Source organism: Pelophylax lessonae (assembly GCF_965119305.1).
Source record: "Pelophylax lessonae genome assembly, chromosome: 4".
In the NCBI taxonomy this organism is placed as follows: domain Eukaryota; kingdom Metazoa; phylum Chordata; class Amphibia; order Anura; family Ranidae; genus Pelophylax; species Pelophylax lessonae.
In genome coordinates this window covers 43,638,554-43,651,778 of record NC_138771.1, presented here as the reverse complement: position 1 = coordinate 43,651,778, position 13,225 = coordinate 43,638,554, and positions in this window count along the sequence as shown.

Below are 13,225 nucleotides of genomic sequence, written 5' to 3'. Positions count from 1 at the left end.
ATTACCATGCGTTTTTATGATACGAGTCAAAATGTAAGCTTTTCTAAGGCAACCAGGTCTTTACTAAACAGTACCCATGGAAACTAAAATCCTGAGGGTACCTAACTGGGTTTTTTTACTCGGTAGGTCAGGAGGGGTGTAGAACAAATAACAGATCTGTCTATGTGATTCTTCATAGGAATACATGGTCCAGCCTATATGAATAAAACACAACTGCTATCCCTTTATTACTTAGGGACAATCATACAATTGTGGATTGCCTCCTTATGACACACATAATGATACTAAACTCTAATGCATGCTAATGGTGTCACTTGTAGGCGTAGATCATATCAGGAGGCTTCAGTGCATCATATTTACAGAATTAAATGATAAAAAGATGAAAGCTTTTGTTGCATAATGTATGTGATACAAGAACACGACATGGGAAGAATGTAAAGTGTAAGCCTTATCTGTTATTAATATACCTCGGATGTATTTACTTTGGTGGCTTCTGTGTTCTTTGCCAGATCATTATTCCCTTACAAAGGAAAATTATGTTTTGCATATATACTGTATATATATATATATATATATATATATACATATATATACATATATATATATCTGCAATATTAGAGCAATTTGTACTTTGGAACATAGGAATGTTGGAATGGAGAGTCCAGAGAAGGGCAACTAAACTAATTAGGGGGCTGAAGGAGGTTACACACATTAAGCCTATTTTTTACTTGGAGAAGAGACGCTTAAGAGGAGATATGATCACAATATATAAAAATCTATCTATCTATAACTACACTATATTACCAAAAGTATTGGGACGCCTGCCTGTACACGCACATGAACTTTAATGGCGTCCCAGTCTTAGTCCGTAGGGTTCAATATTGAGTCGGCCCACCCTTTGCAGCTATAACAGCTTCAACTCTCCTAGGAAGGCTGTCCACAAGGTTTAGGAGTGTGTCTATGGGAATGTTTGACCATTCTTCCGGAAGTGCATTTGTGAGGTCAGGCACTGATGTTGTAGAGAAGGCCTGGCTCGCAGTCTCCGCTCTAATTCATCCCAAAGGTGTTCTATTGGGTTGAAGTCAGGACTCTGTGCAGGCCAGACAAGTTCCTCCACCCCAAACTCACTCATCCATGTCTTTATGGACCTTGCTTTGTGCACTGGTGCTCAGTCACGTTGGAACAGGAAGGGGCCATCCCCAAACTGTTCCCACAACGTTGGGAGCATTGAAATTGTCCAAAATTTCTTGGTATGCTGACGCCTTATGAGTTCCGGTTTAGGGCACATGTCCTACCCTCCCCCAGCAGGAGCTTGTCAGCAAGGCCCGGCCAATGATTCAGGGCCGGGACCTGCTGATTGGCTGTGTGCAGTCACAGCGTAGAGCTCTTGTGTTGGTAAACAACACAGAGCTTATCACTTCTAATGGAGTTTACTCTTATTAATGTTATATGTTGTATATCCATGTTTTCTTGGCACATTGTAATTATTGACTTATATCATTTCCTCAGATAAATGTATATTTTTGTTACACCAAATATCTTCCTCAGTTGTATTTGTTTTAGCCATGCTTATGTTTTGTAATGTGAAAATCTTTACAAAAAATGTACAATAATGAAAAAAAAAAAAAAAAAAACAGCTCTGTACAGAGGGAGCGATCTGTCAGTTTTTATCCCTCCAAAGCAGGGATGAGAAACCAAGAGATCTCTTAGTAAAGGCAGCACACTTTACACACATTACACATAGTTATACACACAGTTAACCCCTTGATCGCCCTAGATGTTAGCCCCTTTCCAACCAGTGTCGTTAATACAGTGACAGTGTTTATTATTATCACTGATCACTGTATTAGTGTCACTGGTAATGTCAGTGGCAGTTAGTCAGTTTCCCCCAGCGTCGGTTAGTGTCAGATTTTCCACCACACTATCGCAGTCACATTATAAGTCGCTGGTCGCTGTCATTAGTAGTATATGTATCACCCTCCTAGGTAGGTGCTAGTGAGATAGTATAGTTTTTGGCTCGGTCTGCCTATCAGAGGAGCAGCAGGCAAATCTATATTGCTTTCTGTCTAGCAGAGAGCAGGATCTGTTAGTGAGGTCTGCTCAGTGTGCTCAGTGTGTGATTCATTGAGTCTAGAGAGTGTTTCACACTGGTCCAATAGGGAGGCATGTTGGACAGTGGGAGGAAACCTGACCAATGAATACATAGGCTTTGATACAGTCCTGGTGATTGGCGGAGACTGGCTGTCTTGGTGCATTCTGGGATACTGTATAAAAGTCAGGAGCACATGTGCTGTGGGGTCTTTGGCTCATGAGCAGAGTCCCAGAGGGGGGTGGCGGCTGCTTCCTCTGTAGCAGTGGCACATGGCATCAGGAGGTCTTCCTGAGGGCCAGAGGAACGGAGCTGAACCCAGAGGTCCAGGAAAGCTGACTGAGGGGGAGACACTGGAGACCCTGGAAAAACAGTATCGTGAGTACAGGGAATTGTGTCAAGGGGCCTGACCTGAGGGGGCCACCCCGGAGTAGGATAGTCAGTGGACGGGTGTCAGTGGTCAAGAAAGAGGATACTGGGAGAGTGTCTTGAACATATCTTTAGTTCATCAAGTCATCTGGAAAGAGACTTAATTCTAAATCCACCTAAGTGGCAGGGTGGATCAACAGCCTGGCTGTATCAACAGATAGATGTCCTCCAAACTTTGTGCATAGTTAATCTAAAGTATCCTACTATTCCCTTCTCCCATCCCTAATTTATAAAATAAAAACAAAACAACTACATACCCCTGGAATAATTATTGACTGAGCCAAGAAGTAAAGTGATAGACTTGAATGTCAATGTTGCTAACGGTAACCCTGGGGGACCCGAAAGTGTGAAAATCCAGCAGTCCTTAAGGGGGCAGTGCTACATATAAAAAAAAAAATCCAGTATACATACTGTAACTTTCATGCAAACCAATTAATATACACTTATTGGGTTTTTTTTTTTTTTTTATCAAAGACATGTAGCAGAATACATTTTGGCCAAAATTACAATCTCCTGGTACTATTAATTATATAAATGATATAAAATGATACGTGGCCCCTACAAGTTATCCTACGCCACCATGATCCCCATTCCTCCAATGCAGAGCGCCATAACAGGAAATTGTTCTCTTTCCTCTTATGACACTCTGCATTGGAGGCATGGGGGTCGTGGTGGCAAAAGATGTCTGGTAGGGGCCATGTCTAAGTTATATCCTATATATATATATATATATAATTAATACTACCAGGAATGTTGCTTTTTTTTTTTGTGCAGGCAGCTTGCTGTCAGCTATAGTGAAACACACACACATATATATATACACATATACATACTTTGTATTACGAGTGGATGTGTAACCTTTTGTGGCTTCGCCCATGTATTGAAAGCATGTGGGAGTGTTTCCAGGTTCTGTTACTATATACAGTGCCTTGCGAAAATATTCGGCCCCCTTGAACTTTGCGACCTTTTGCCTATTTCAGGCTTCAAACATAAAGATATAAAACTGTAATTTTTTGTGAAGAATCAACAAGTGGGACACAATCATGAAGTGGAACAAAATTTATTGGATATTTCAAACTTTGTTAACAAATAAAAAACTGAAAAATTGGGCGTGCAAAATTATTCAGCCCCCTTAAGTTAATACTTTGTAGCGCCACCTTTTGCTGCGATTACAGCTGTAAGTTGCTTGGGGTATGTCTCTATCAGTTTTGCACATCAAGAGACTGAAATTTTTGCCCATTCCTCCTTGCAAAATAGCTCAAGCTCAGTGAGGTTGGATGGAGAGCGTTTGTGAACAGCAGTTTTCAGTTCTTTCCACAGATTCTCGATTGGATTCAGGTCTGGACTTTGACTTGGCCATTCTAACACCTGGATATGTTTATTTGTGAACCATTCCATTGTAGATTTTGCTTTATGTTTTGGATCATTGTCTTGTTGGAAGACAAATCTCCGTCCCAGTCTCAGGTCTTTTGCAGACTCCATCAGGTTTTCTTCCAGAATGGTCCTGTATTTGGCTCCATCCATCTTCCCATCAATTTTAACCATCTTACCTGTCCCTGCTGAAGAAAAGCAGGCCCAAACCATGATGCTGCCACCACCATGTTTGACAGTGGGGATGGTGTGTTCAGGGTGATGAGCTGTGTTGCTTTTACGCCAAAAATAACGTTTTGCATTGTTGCCAAAAAGTTCGATTTTGGTTTCATCTGACCAGAGCACCTTCTTCCACATGTTTGGTGTGTCTCCCAGGTGGCTTGTGGCAAACTTTAAACGGCACTTTTTATGGATATCTTTAAGAAATGGCTTTCTTCTTGCCACTCTTCCATAAAGGCCAGATTTGTGCAGTATACGACTGATTGTTGTCCTATGGACAGAATCTCCCACCTCAGCTGTAGATCTCTGCAGTTCATCCAGAGTAATCATGGCCTCTTGGCTGCATCTCTGATCAGTCTTTTCCTTGTATGAGCTGAAAGTTTAGAGGGACGGCCAGGTCTTTGTAGATTTGCAGTGGTCTGATACTCCTTCCATTTCAATATTATCGCTTGCACAGTGCTCCTTGGGATGTTTAAAGCTTGGGAAATCTTTTTGTATCCAAATCCGGCTTTAAACTTCTCCACAACAGTATCTCGGACCTGCCTGGTGTGTTCCTTGTTCTTCATGATGCTCTCTGCGCTTTAAACAGACCTCTGAGACTATCACAGTGCAGGTGCATTTATACAGAGACTTGATTACACACAGGTGGATTCTATTTATCATCATTAGTCATTTAGGTCAACATTGGATCATTCAGAGATCCTCACTGAACTTCTGGAGAGAGTTTGCTGCACTGAAAGTAAAGGGGCTGAATAATTTTGCACGCCCAATTTTTCAGTTTTTTATTTGTTAACAAAGTTTTAAATATCCAATAGATTTTGTTCCACTTCATGATTGTGTCCCACTTGTTGTTGATTCTTCACAAAAAATTACAGTTTTATATCTTTATGTTTGAAGCCTGAAAAGTGGCAAAAGGTCGCAAAGTTCAAGGGGGCCGAATACTTTCGCAAGGCACTGTATAAGGCCATTTGTTTGGTATCAGATTGGTTAGCTCTGAGGAAGGGGGCATGACCGCCGAAACGTGTCAGCTGTCCAACCATTTGCATTCAGAAAAAAACGCCATTGCGTTCCAGCTGGAGTAGGTCAGTTTGGCTTGTTATCTTTTGCTCGTATGTGAGTATCTCTTTGTCTATATGGACTCAATAACAATTATTTACGGTAATGCACAAGGTGGTTGCGTCCTCCTGTGTGTGTTTTTTTGCAGTATAGATATAAAACACTCAGCCAATATAAATTGAAGGATAATCCATGCAAATATTCCTAGAAATGGGATTAGGTATCAGAGTGTTACTCCAGAGAATTTTTGATTATGTTTATAAAGGACGGGGTGAGAAGATTCTCCTCCGTTCACAGTTTCCTCCGCTTCTTTCTCACTAGTATGTCATGAGTCATTTTCAGGAAACATGCTTTTATCTTCACAAGAAGCTTTATAAACTGATTATATGTTGCAGCCCTTGAGAGCTCAATATGAAGCAAAGTCTCTTTTTGCAAGTCAAATGAAAGCTCCTAAGATCTTGTCACAACAGACGCTCCTCTGAGTAAAAGGATAAAATCGCACAACACACGATAGGTAAAGTAATTGAACATGACATTATCGCATCCATGGAAGTTTGTGGGAGATACTTGTGGAGTGTAGATTAGGCCAGCTGTGACAGATAAGTGACAACATTATTACATGGCAAACTAGGGCTGCCCGGTCAGCCATTTAAATATGAACAAGTATGGAATATACGTGGTGTGCGGGAAGTTGTTTAGATACATTTGTGCTTCAGTTATTACTATAAAAGCATCCAATCCTATTATGTAACATGGGTACATAATTTAACCCATTAATGTCTCCTTTCTCGACCAGGGCACCCTGTAACCCTAGGCACCCTGGAACTCCAGAGAGTACCGGATGTTCCTTAAGCTGTGGCTGATTGTCCTTCCATTTGATGATGTCTACATAGTTTCAGGACCAATGCCACTCAGTAGAGCCAGTGGAATGGCACCAATTATCTTTTTGCTATCTGTAAGTGTGGCATTCTGATCATCGCTATAAGGGTGTAATGTTTCTTGCTGGCCATCAATGTAAGGAACATGTTTCCCACCGATCTTCAATTAATTGGTTTAAGCAGGATTTCCCGAGACCTAAAAATAATTTTAAGCATTCCTCTAGGGCAGTGGTCTCCAAACTGCGGCTCGGGGACCAGATGCAGCCCTATGCTTGCCTCTATCCAGCCTTTGCCACACTGTTCCTCCAACTGGCACTAATGATGCGGAACCATTTCTCCCACTGACAGCATTAATGGAGCACTATTCCTCCCACTGATACCAACAATAGGGCACAATTCTGCCCACTAACACCGTTAATAGGGCACAATTCCTCCCATTGATACCAGCCATGGGGCACTATTCCTCCTGGTAAAAACAATAGGGAACTGTTCCTCCAGTTAAAATCCAATGATGGGACAGTGTTTAGTCCCACTGATGCCGGGACATTTTTTACTCACACCAATACCCCCTAAAGCCTGACGGACAGTAAAATGGCCCTTTTTTGAAAAAGTTTTGAGACCCCGCCTCTTGCATAAAAAAGGTTGAGAAAGACTGCCATACACTTACAGAGGGATCATGGAAGAAACAAGAGGGGTCTACCTAGGACGGAACTAACTTGCACTAAACAGGAGGGTTGGACAGAAGGAGATAAAAAATCACAATGTCAACAAGTTTTAGTGACCCTGAACTGACATTAGGTGTCATCATACAACAGAACAATAATGATCTGATGCAGTTCAATTCAAAACAGAAAAAATACAAATAGGTTGGGCAGAACACTCTTGATTTACGCGGTCAAAGGTTCTGGTAAGCTGCGTGACGTGTTACTGGCCCTGGAGGTGACACAAATCAGCCTCTTTGGTAATAAACTGCAGCATAAACTGTTGGTGCTATATACAGTGATATTCACAGCTGATAAATAATTCAAATTATTATAGTTCATAAAACAGATCATAATGTTCTTCAACTTGTCTGCAACAAAACAATGGGATCAATCAATCCATGAGGTATCTCCATTCTCTGCACCTTGCATATGGCTCCACCTTTAAGGCCTTCACACAGCCGTACCTACACTGCCTTGAAAAAGTATTCATACCCCTTGAAGTTTTCCACATTTTGTCATGTTACAACCAAAAACATAAATATATTTTATTGGGATTTATTTGTGATAGACCGACACAAAGTGGCACATAATTGTGAAGTGGAAGGAAAATGATGAATGGTTTTCACATTTTTTTACAAATAAATATGTGAAAAGTGTGGCGTGCATTTGTATTCAGCCCCCCTGAGTCAATACTTTGTAGAACCCCCTTCTACAGCTGCAAGTCTTTTTGGGGATGTCTCTATCAGCTTTGCACATCTAGAGAGTGACATTTTTGCCCATTCTTCTTTGGAAAATAACTAAAGCTCTGTCAGATTGTCTGGAGAGCGTCTGTGAACAGCAATTTTCAAGTCTTGCCAAAGATTCTCAATTGGGTTTAGGTCTGGACTTTGACTGGGCCAATCTAACACATGAATATGCTTTGATGTAAACCATTCAATTTTAGCTCTGGCTGTATGTTTAGGGTCGTTGTCCTGCTGGAAGGTGAACGTCCGCCCCAGTCTCAAGTCTTTTGCAGAGTCTAACAGGCTTTCTTCTAAGATTGCCCTGTATTTGGCTCCATCGATCTTCCCATCATCTCTGACTGGCTAACTTTGTCCCTGCTTAAGGAAAGCATCCCCACCACATGATGCTCCCACCACCATGATGTGTCCAGGGTGATGTGCAGTGTTAGTTTTCCGCCACGCATAGCATTTTGCTTTTAGGCCAAAAAGATACATTTTTTTCTCATCTGACCAGAGCACCATCTTCCACATGTTTGCATGTTTGTTGTGCCCCCCACATGGCTTCTCACAAACTGCAAACAGGACTTCTTATGACTTTCTTCTTGCCACTCTTCCATAAAGGCCAGATTTGTGGAGTGCACGACTAATAGTTGTCCTGTGGACAGATTCTCCCACCTGGGCCATGGATCTCTTGGCTACTTCTCTGATTAATGCTCTCCTTGCCTGGCTTGTCGGTTTAGGTGGAGGGCCATGTCTTGGTAGGTTTGCAGTTGTGCCATACTCTTTCCATTTTTGGATGATGGATTAAACAGTGCTCCATGAGATGTTTAAAGCTTGGGATACTTTTTTATAACCTAACCCTGCTTTAAACTTTTCTACAACTTTTTCCCTGACCGGTCTGGTGTGTTCCTTGGCCTTCATGATGCTGTTTGTTCTCTAAAGTTCTCTAACAAACCAATGAGGGCTACACAGAACAGCTGTATTTATACAGAGATTAATTTACACACAGGTGGACTCTATTTACTAATTAGGTGACTTCCGAAGGCAATTGGTTCCACTAGATTTTAATTAAGGTTATTAGAGTAAATAGGGCTGAATACAAATTAGGGATGCACCGATCTGATATTCGGATCGAATATCGGCGCTGATATGGACAAAAACAAGGAGAGAAGCCGCTCAGGTGCAAGTTCAGCACTCGGTGCAGGTCAGATCCGCCATCCAAGCATATAGACATCCAAAAAGAGAAAGACCGCACTCAGATATGTTGAATAAAAATCAATAGAACTCCTTTATTCTCCATGAATACAGCAGACAGACAGTGCAATACACGGACAGACGTGTCGGGTTGACGCGTTTCACGATAAAAATCGCTTAATCATAACCACACACCATGAGACTGTGAATGCCAGCAACCTTTTGTAGATAAACCAAGTAAAGGGTGGACAGGAAATGTAGTTGCTCACACCCTAAGTTAATTGGTATGAAAAAGGCACACAGCTGCTCGTTCAGCAATCCACAGTCTCAAGGTGAAGACATTTAGTTACAAAACATATCTCCCTCCCTGCAAGGGGAGGGGGAAAAGTACATATAGACAATATAAAATCACATATTCAATAGAAAAAACATATAAATACATGTATATATATATGACAGGCTGAAAACATCGATAAAATAGGTTACAATGTAACACATTGAATAAATGCTTATAGGGCTTGACCTCTGGTAGTCAAAAATATATATATAAAAAGTTATCTTTATCCAAGGTACTTTTAGGAAAGGATCTCTCCAAGTATTCCATCGGCAATAGTGTGGGGCCGATATAACATAATATAAAAGAAGAAGAGACACAGATATCAGTATGAGTAATGATCTTTGTCAATGAATGATACCTGTGAAAAACTGAAAAATAGAAAAACACATTACCGAGGTAATGAGAAAAAAATGATACATAGGTATGACCGAGTAAACGTATAAATGAATAAAGTAAAATAAAAAATAAAAATGCGAACATAGATAATCCCAAAATATATTGTACTATAAAACACATATGTGAATATAATTATAAACAGAATATATTATATGAAATAAGTATGTGTGGAATTGGAGAAAAATGGTAGAAAAATGGTAACGAAAAAACTAGTGCAAAAAATGAAAATAGTGATAAAGTGAACATGTGATAGAAAAAATACACATGAAAAAATATATATGTAAAAATATAAATTATAAAATTGCAATGAAACATAATATCCTCATAGAATGTAACGAGCGTAGATGAAGATATGTCGACCAAATATGTGATCCTAGTGTCCATTATAAAAATTAAAAATAATAAATGGAACCTGGCCTGTGAGGTGAATAATGTGCAAAAAATGGACGTGAAAAAATAAATGAGATAAAATGTGAAGGTATGTAAAAATATATATGTATATATATAAGTAATTGTGAAAGGATATATGTATATATATAAGTAATTGTGAAAGGATATATGTATATATATAAGTAATTGTGAAAGGATATATGTATATATATAAGTAATTGTGAAAGGATATATGTATATATATAAGTAATTGTGAAAGGATATATGTATATATATAAGTAATTGTGAAAAAAGGAAAGGAAGTGACATGTAAAATGTGAATGAAACAAATGATGAATGAGTAAAAATATAAAAGTTATTATATAGGAAAAATGACACCAGAGGACAAACACCTAAAAACAGCCCGTATATAAGTTGTAAGTAATATCTAAACTGGCACCGATCTCAGGTATATAAAGTAATATAATATAACATAGTTAACATGCACATGAACGTATGTAAAAGAGCGCGATCATGGGGAACTATGGAAACATATAAAAATGTTATTAGTTATTTTTGGAGCATCCCATGGTCGCGTGTATAGAAAATATGTATGAACTAATTGTATTTAAATTTAGATGCGCTCATAATGTACAGGAACTAATACACATCATCAGAAATGAAAAATAAAAATAAAAAGTAAATGGTAAGAATGATTAATAAAGCCAAAACATAACGGATGTGCATCCATTATAATGTCCTGTAGAGCACACAAATGTAAAATAAAAATAGAAATAGAGATCGGTGTCAGAAAAGTAGGAAGAGTCCCCAACCATAGAATGTTAAAACCTGAAAATTCAATGGTGTGGCACTCAGACAGTCAATAAAAAACAACAACAAACAGCCAAAATGTAAATATATATACGTGACCAATTGAAAACTGGTCACTCAGGTGACGTAATGACTACAACAAATATGTCGATATAAACATAATGAATGGTCAAACAGATACCAGTATACAGATGGGACTGTAACTAGAAAAAGGCAATAAAAAAAAAAAAAGTTCAAAATGTGTTACATTGTAACCTATTTTATCGATGTTTTCAGCCTGTCATATATATATACATGTATTTATATGTTTTTTCTATTGAATATGTGATTTTATATTGTCTATATGTACTTTTCCCCCTCCCCTTGCAGGGAGGGAGATATGTTTTGTAACTATGGGTCCTTTCACACGGCCGCTCCGCTGCTTAAGTCCGCTGCGGGACTTTTTTTTTTTTTTTCACGGAGCGGATGACATTTGTGTCATCCGCTCCGTGTGCCCGCATATCATCCCATCCGTTTGCGGATGATATGCGGACATAATGTAAGTATATGGGCATTGCGGATGTCAGTGGATGACACCACTGACATCCGATTTTCCTTCCTTTCCGTTTTTGGAACGGATGAAAAAATGGGGTTCTGTTACGTTCCAAAAAACGGAACAGAACTGAAAGGAGGAAAATCGGATGTCAGCGGATGGTATTCCGCTGACATCCGCAATGCCATTCACTTACATTAAAGTCCGCAAATCATCCGCAAAAAAATAGGATGATTTGCGGACACACGGAAAGCAGCGGAGCGGCCGTGTGAAAGGACCCTAAATGTCTTCACCTTGAGACTGTGGATTGCTGAACGAGCAGCTGTGTGCCTTTTTCATACCAATTAACTTAGGGTGTGAGCAACTACATTTCCTGTCCACCCTTTACTTGGTTTATCTACAAAAGGTTGCTGGCATTCACAGTCTCATGGTGTGTGGTTATGATTAAGCGATTTTTATCGTGAAACGCGTCAACCCGACACGTCTGTCCGTGTATTGCACTGTCTGTCTGCTGTATTCATGGAGAATAAAGGAGTTCTATTGATTTTTATTCAACATATCTGAGTGCGGTCTTTCTCTTTTTGGATGTCTATATGATCGGCGCCGATATGGCCATTTTAGATGGATCGGGGGATCGGTAACATTGACCGATCCACTGGCCGAGCCAGTTTTTGCTGAGTAACGGCTCAGCCATCCCTTACTAGGTGCAGTAGTAGTATGGGATGGGAGCCGCTACTTCCTGTATAGGTCTGGCTCACAGGCGGAGTGATATCAGATGCACTCCGCCTGTGAATGGAGGAGCCGTACACATGAAGCAGCGGCTTTGCTCTGTACTGCATCCGCTTGCTTTGTGTGTAGCTCCGGATCGGTTCCGGTATCGGTATCGGCGATTTCACAACCCCAGATATCGGTATCGGGTCCAAAAAAGTCGGATCGGTGCATCCCTAATACAAATGCACGCCACACTTTTCAGAAATGTATTTGTAAAAAAAATTTGAAAGCCATTTATCATTTTCCTTCCACTTCACAATTATGTGCCACTTTGTGTTGGACTATCCCAATAAAATACATTTACGTTTTTGGTTACATGACAAAATGTGGAAAACTTCAAGGGGTACGAATACTTTTTCAAGGCAGTGTAGGCAGTGCCGAGACAAGGTCATCCAGCGCCCAGGGCAAAAATGCCAAACTGCGCTCCCCCTTACCTTAGGGTAAGGATCAGGCCGCCCCCATCCCTGCAATAAACCATTGCACCCAAGGCAGCCGTCCCTCCTGCCCACCGCTTGTCAAAGCCCTGAGTGTAGGTACTACGGCTGTGTGAAGGCCTTAAAGGTGGAGCCATATGCAAGGTGCAGAGAATGGAGATACCTCTTGGATTGATTGATGCCATTGTTTTGTTGAAGAACATTATGATCTGTTTTATGACCTATAATAATAAGAATTATGTATTAGCTGTGAATATTGAGTTTTATCAGTACACCATTTTACCTTCTTTGGGTTGTGGACACTATAACCAAAGTAAGTCCTTATACCCCAATTTATCCGGTAATTGACCATTGCTTTTTCTTCTAAATGTTTTGTTTAGAATTGATTTATATCCTTCAGTGGAGGCAGTGCTATGGAGCTCACATTATATTATTACAGTACGCTAACTGGTTATTATTTTTATTCTAACTGGATTTTCTTTTAAAGGTGGGCCTTTATAGTCAGAAGAGAGCAGTGAATGAAGAATAGCTGTATCTCCAGTGACATCTAGTGACTCTATTCATATAAGAATAAACTGGATTTTTATTCCCAGTGCAGCACTTATCCCTTGCAAGGTATTACATTATTGAATACTAAAGTGTTATGTTCACTATCATGTGGATTTAGGAGTGTTGTCATATTCTGCATTATTCTGGATTATGCTTCGCTCCTTTTTAATCTTTTACTGGGGATGTGCATCTTTGAATGCCAAAAGGAAGAAAAGAGCCTGGAAATTATCTGAAACAGCAAATGTATTAAAGTGTTTGTTACCCAAACACTTTATATTCCTGATATGTGCCTGCTGTACCATGTACTTTCTATGAGAAAGTGTCCTGTTCTCTTTGTGTTGCTT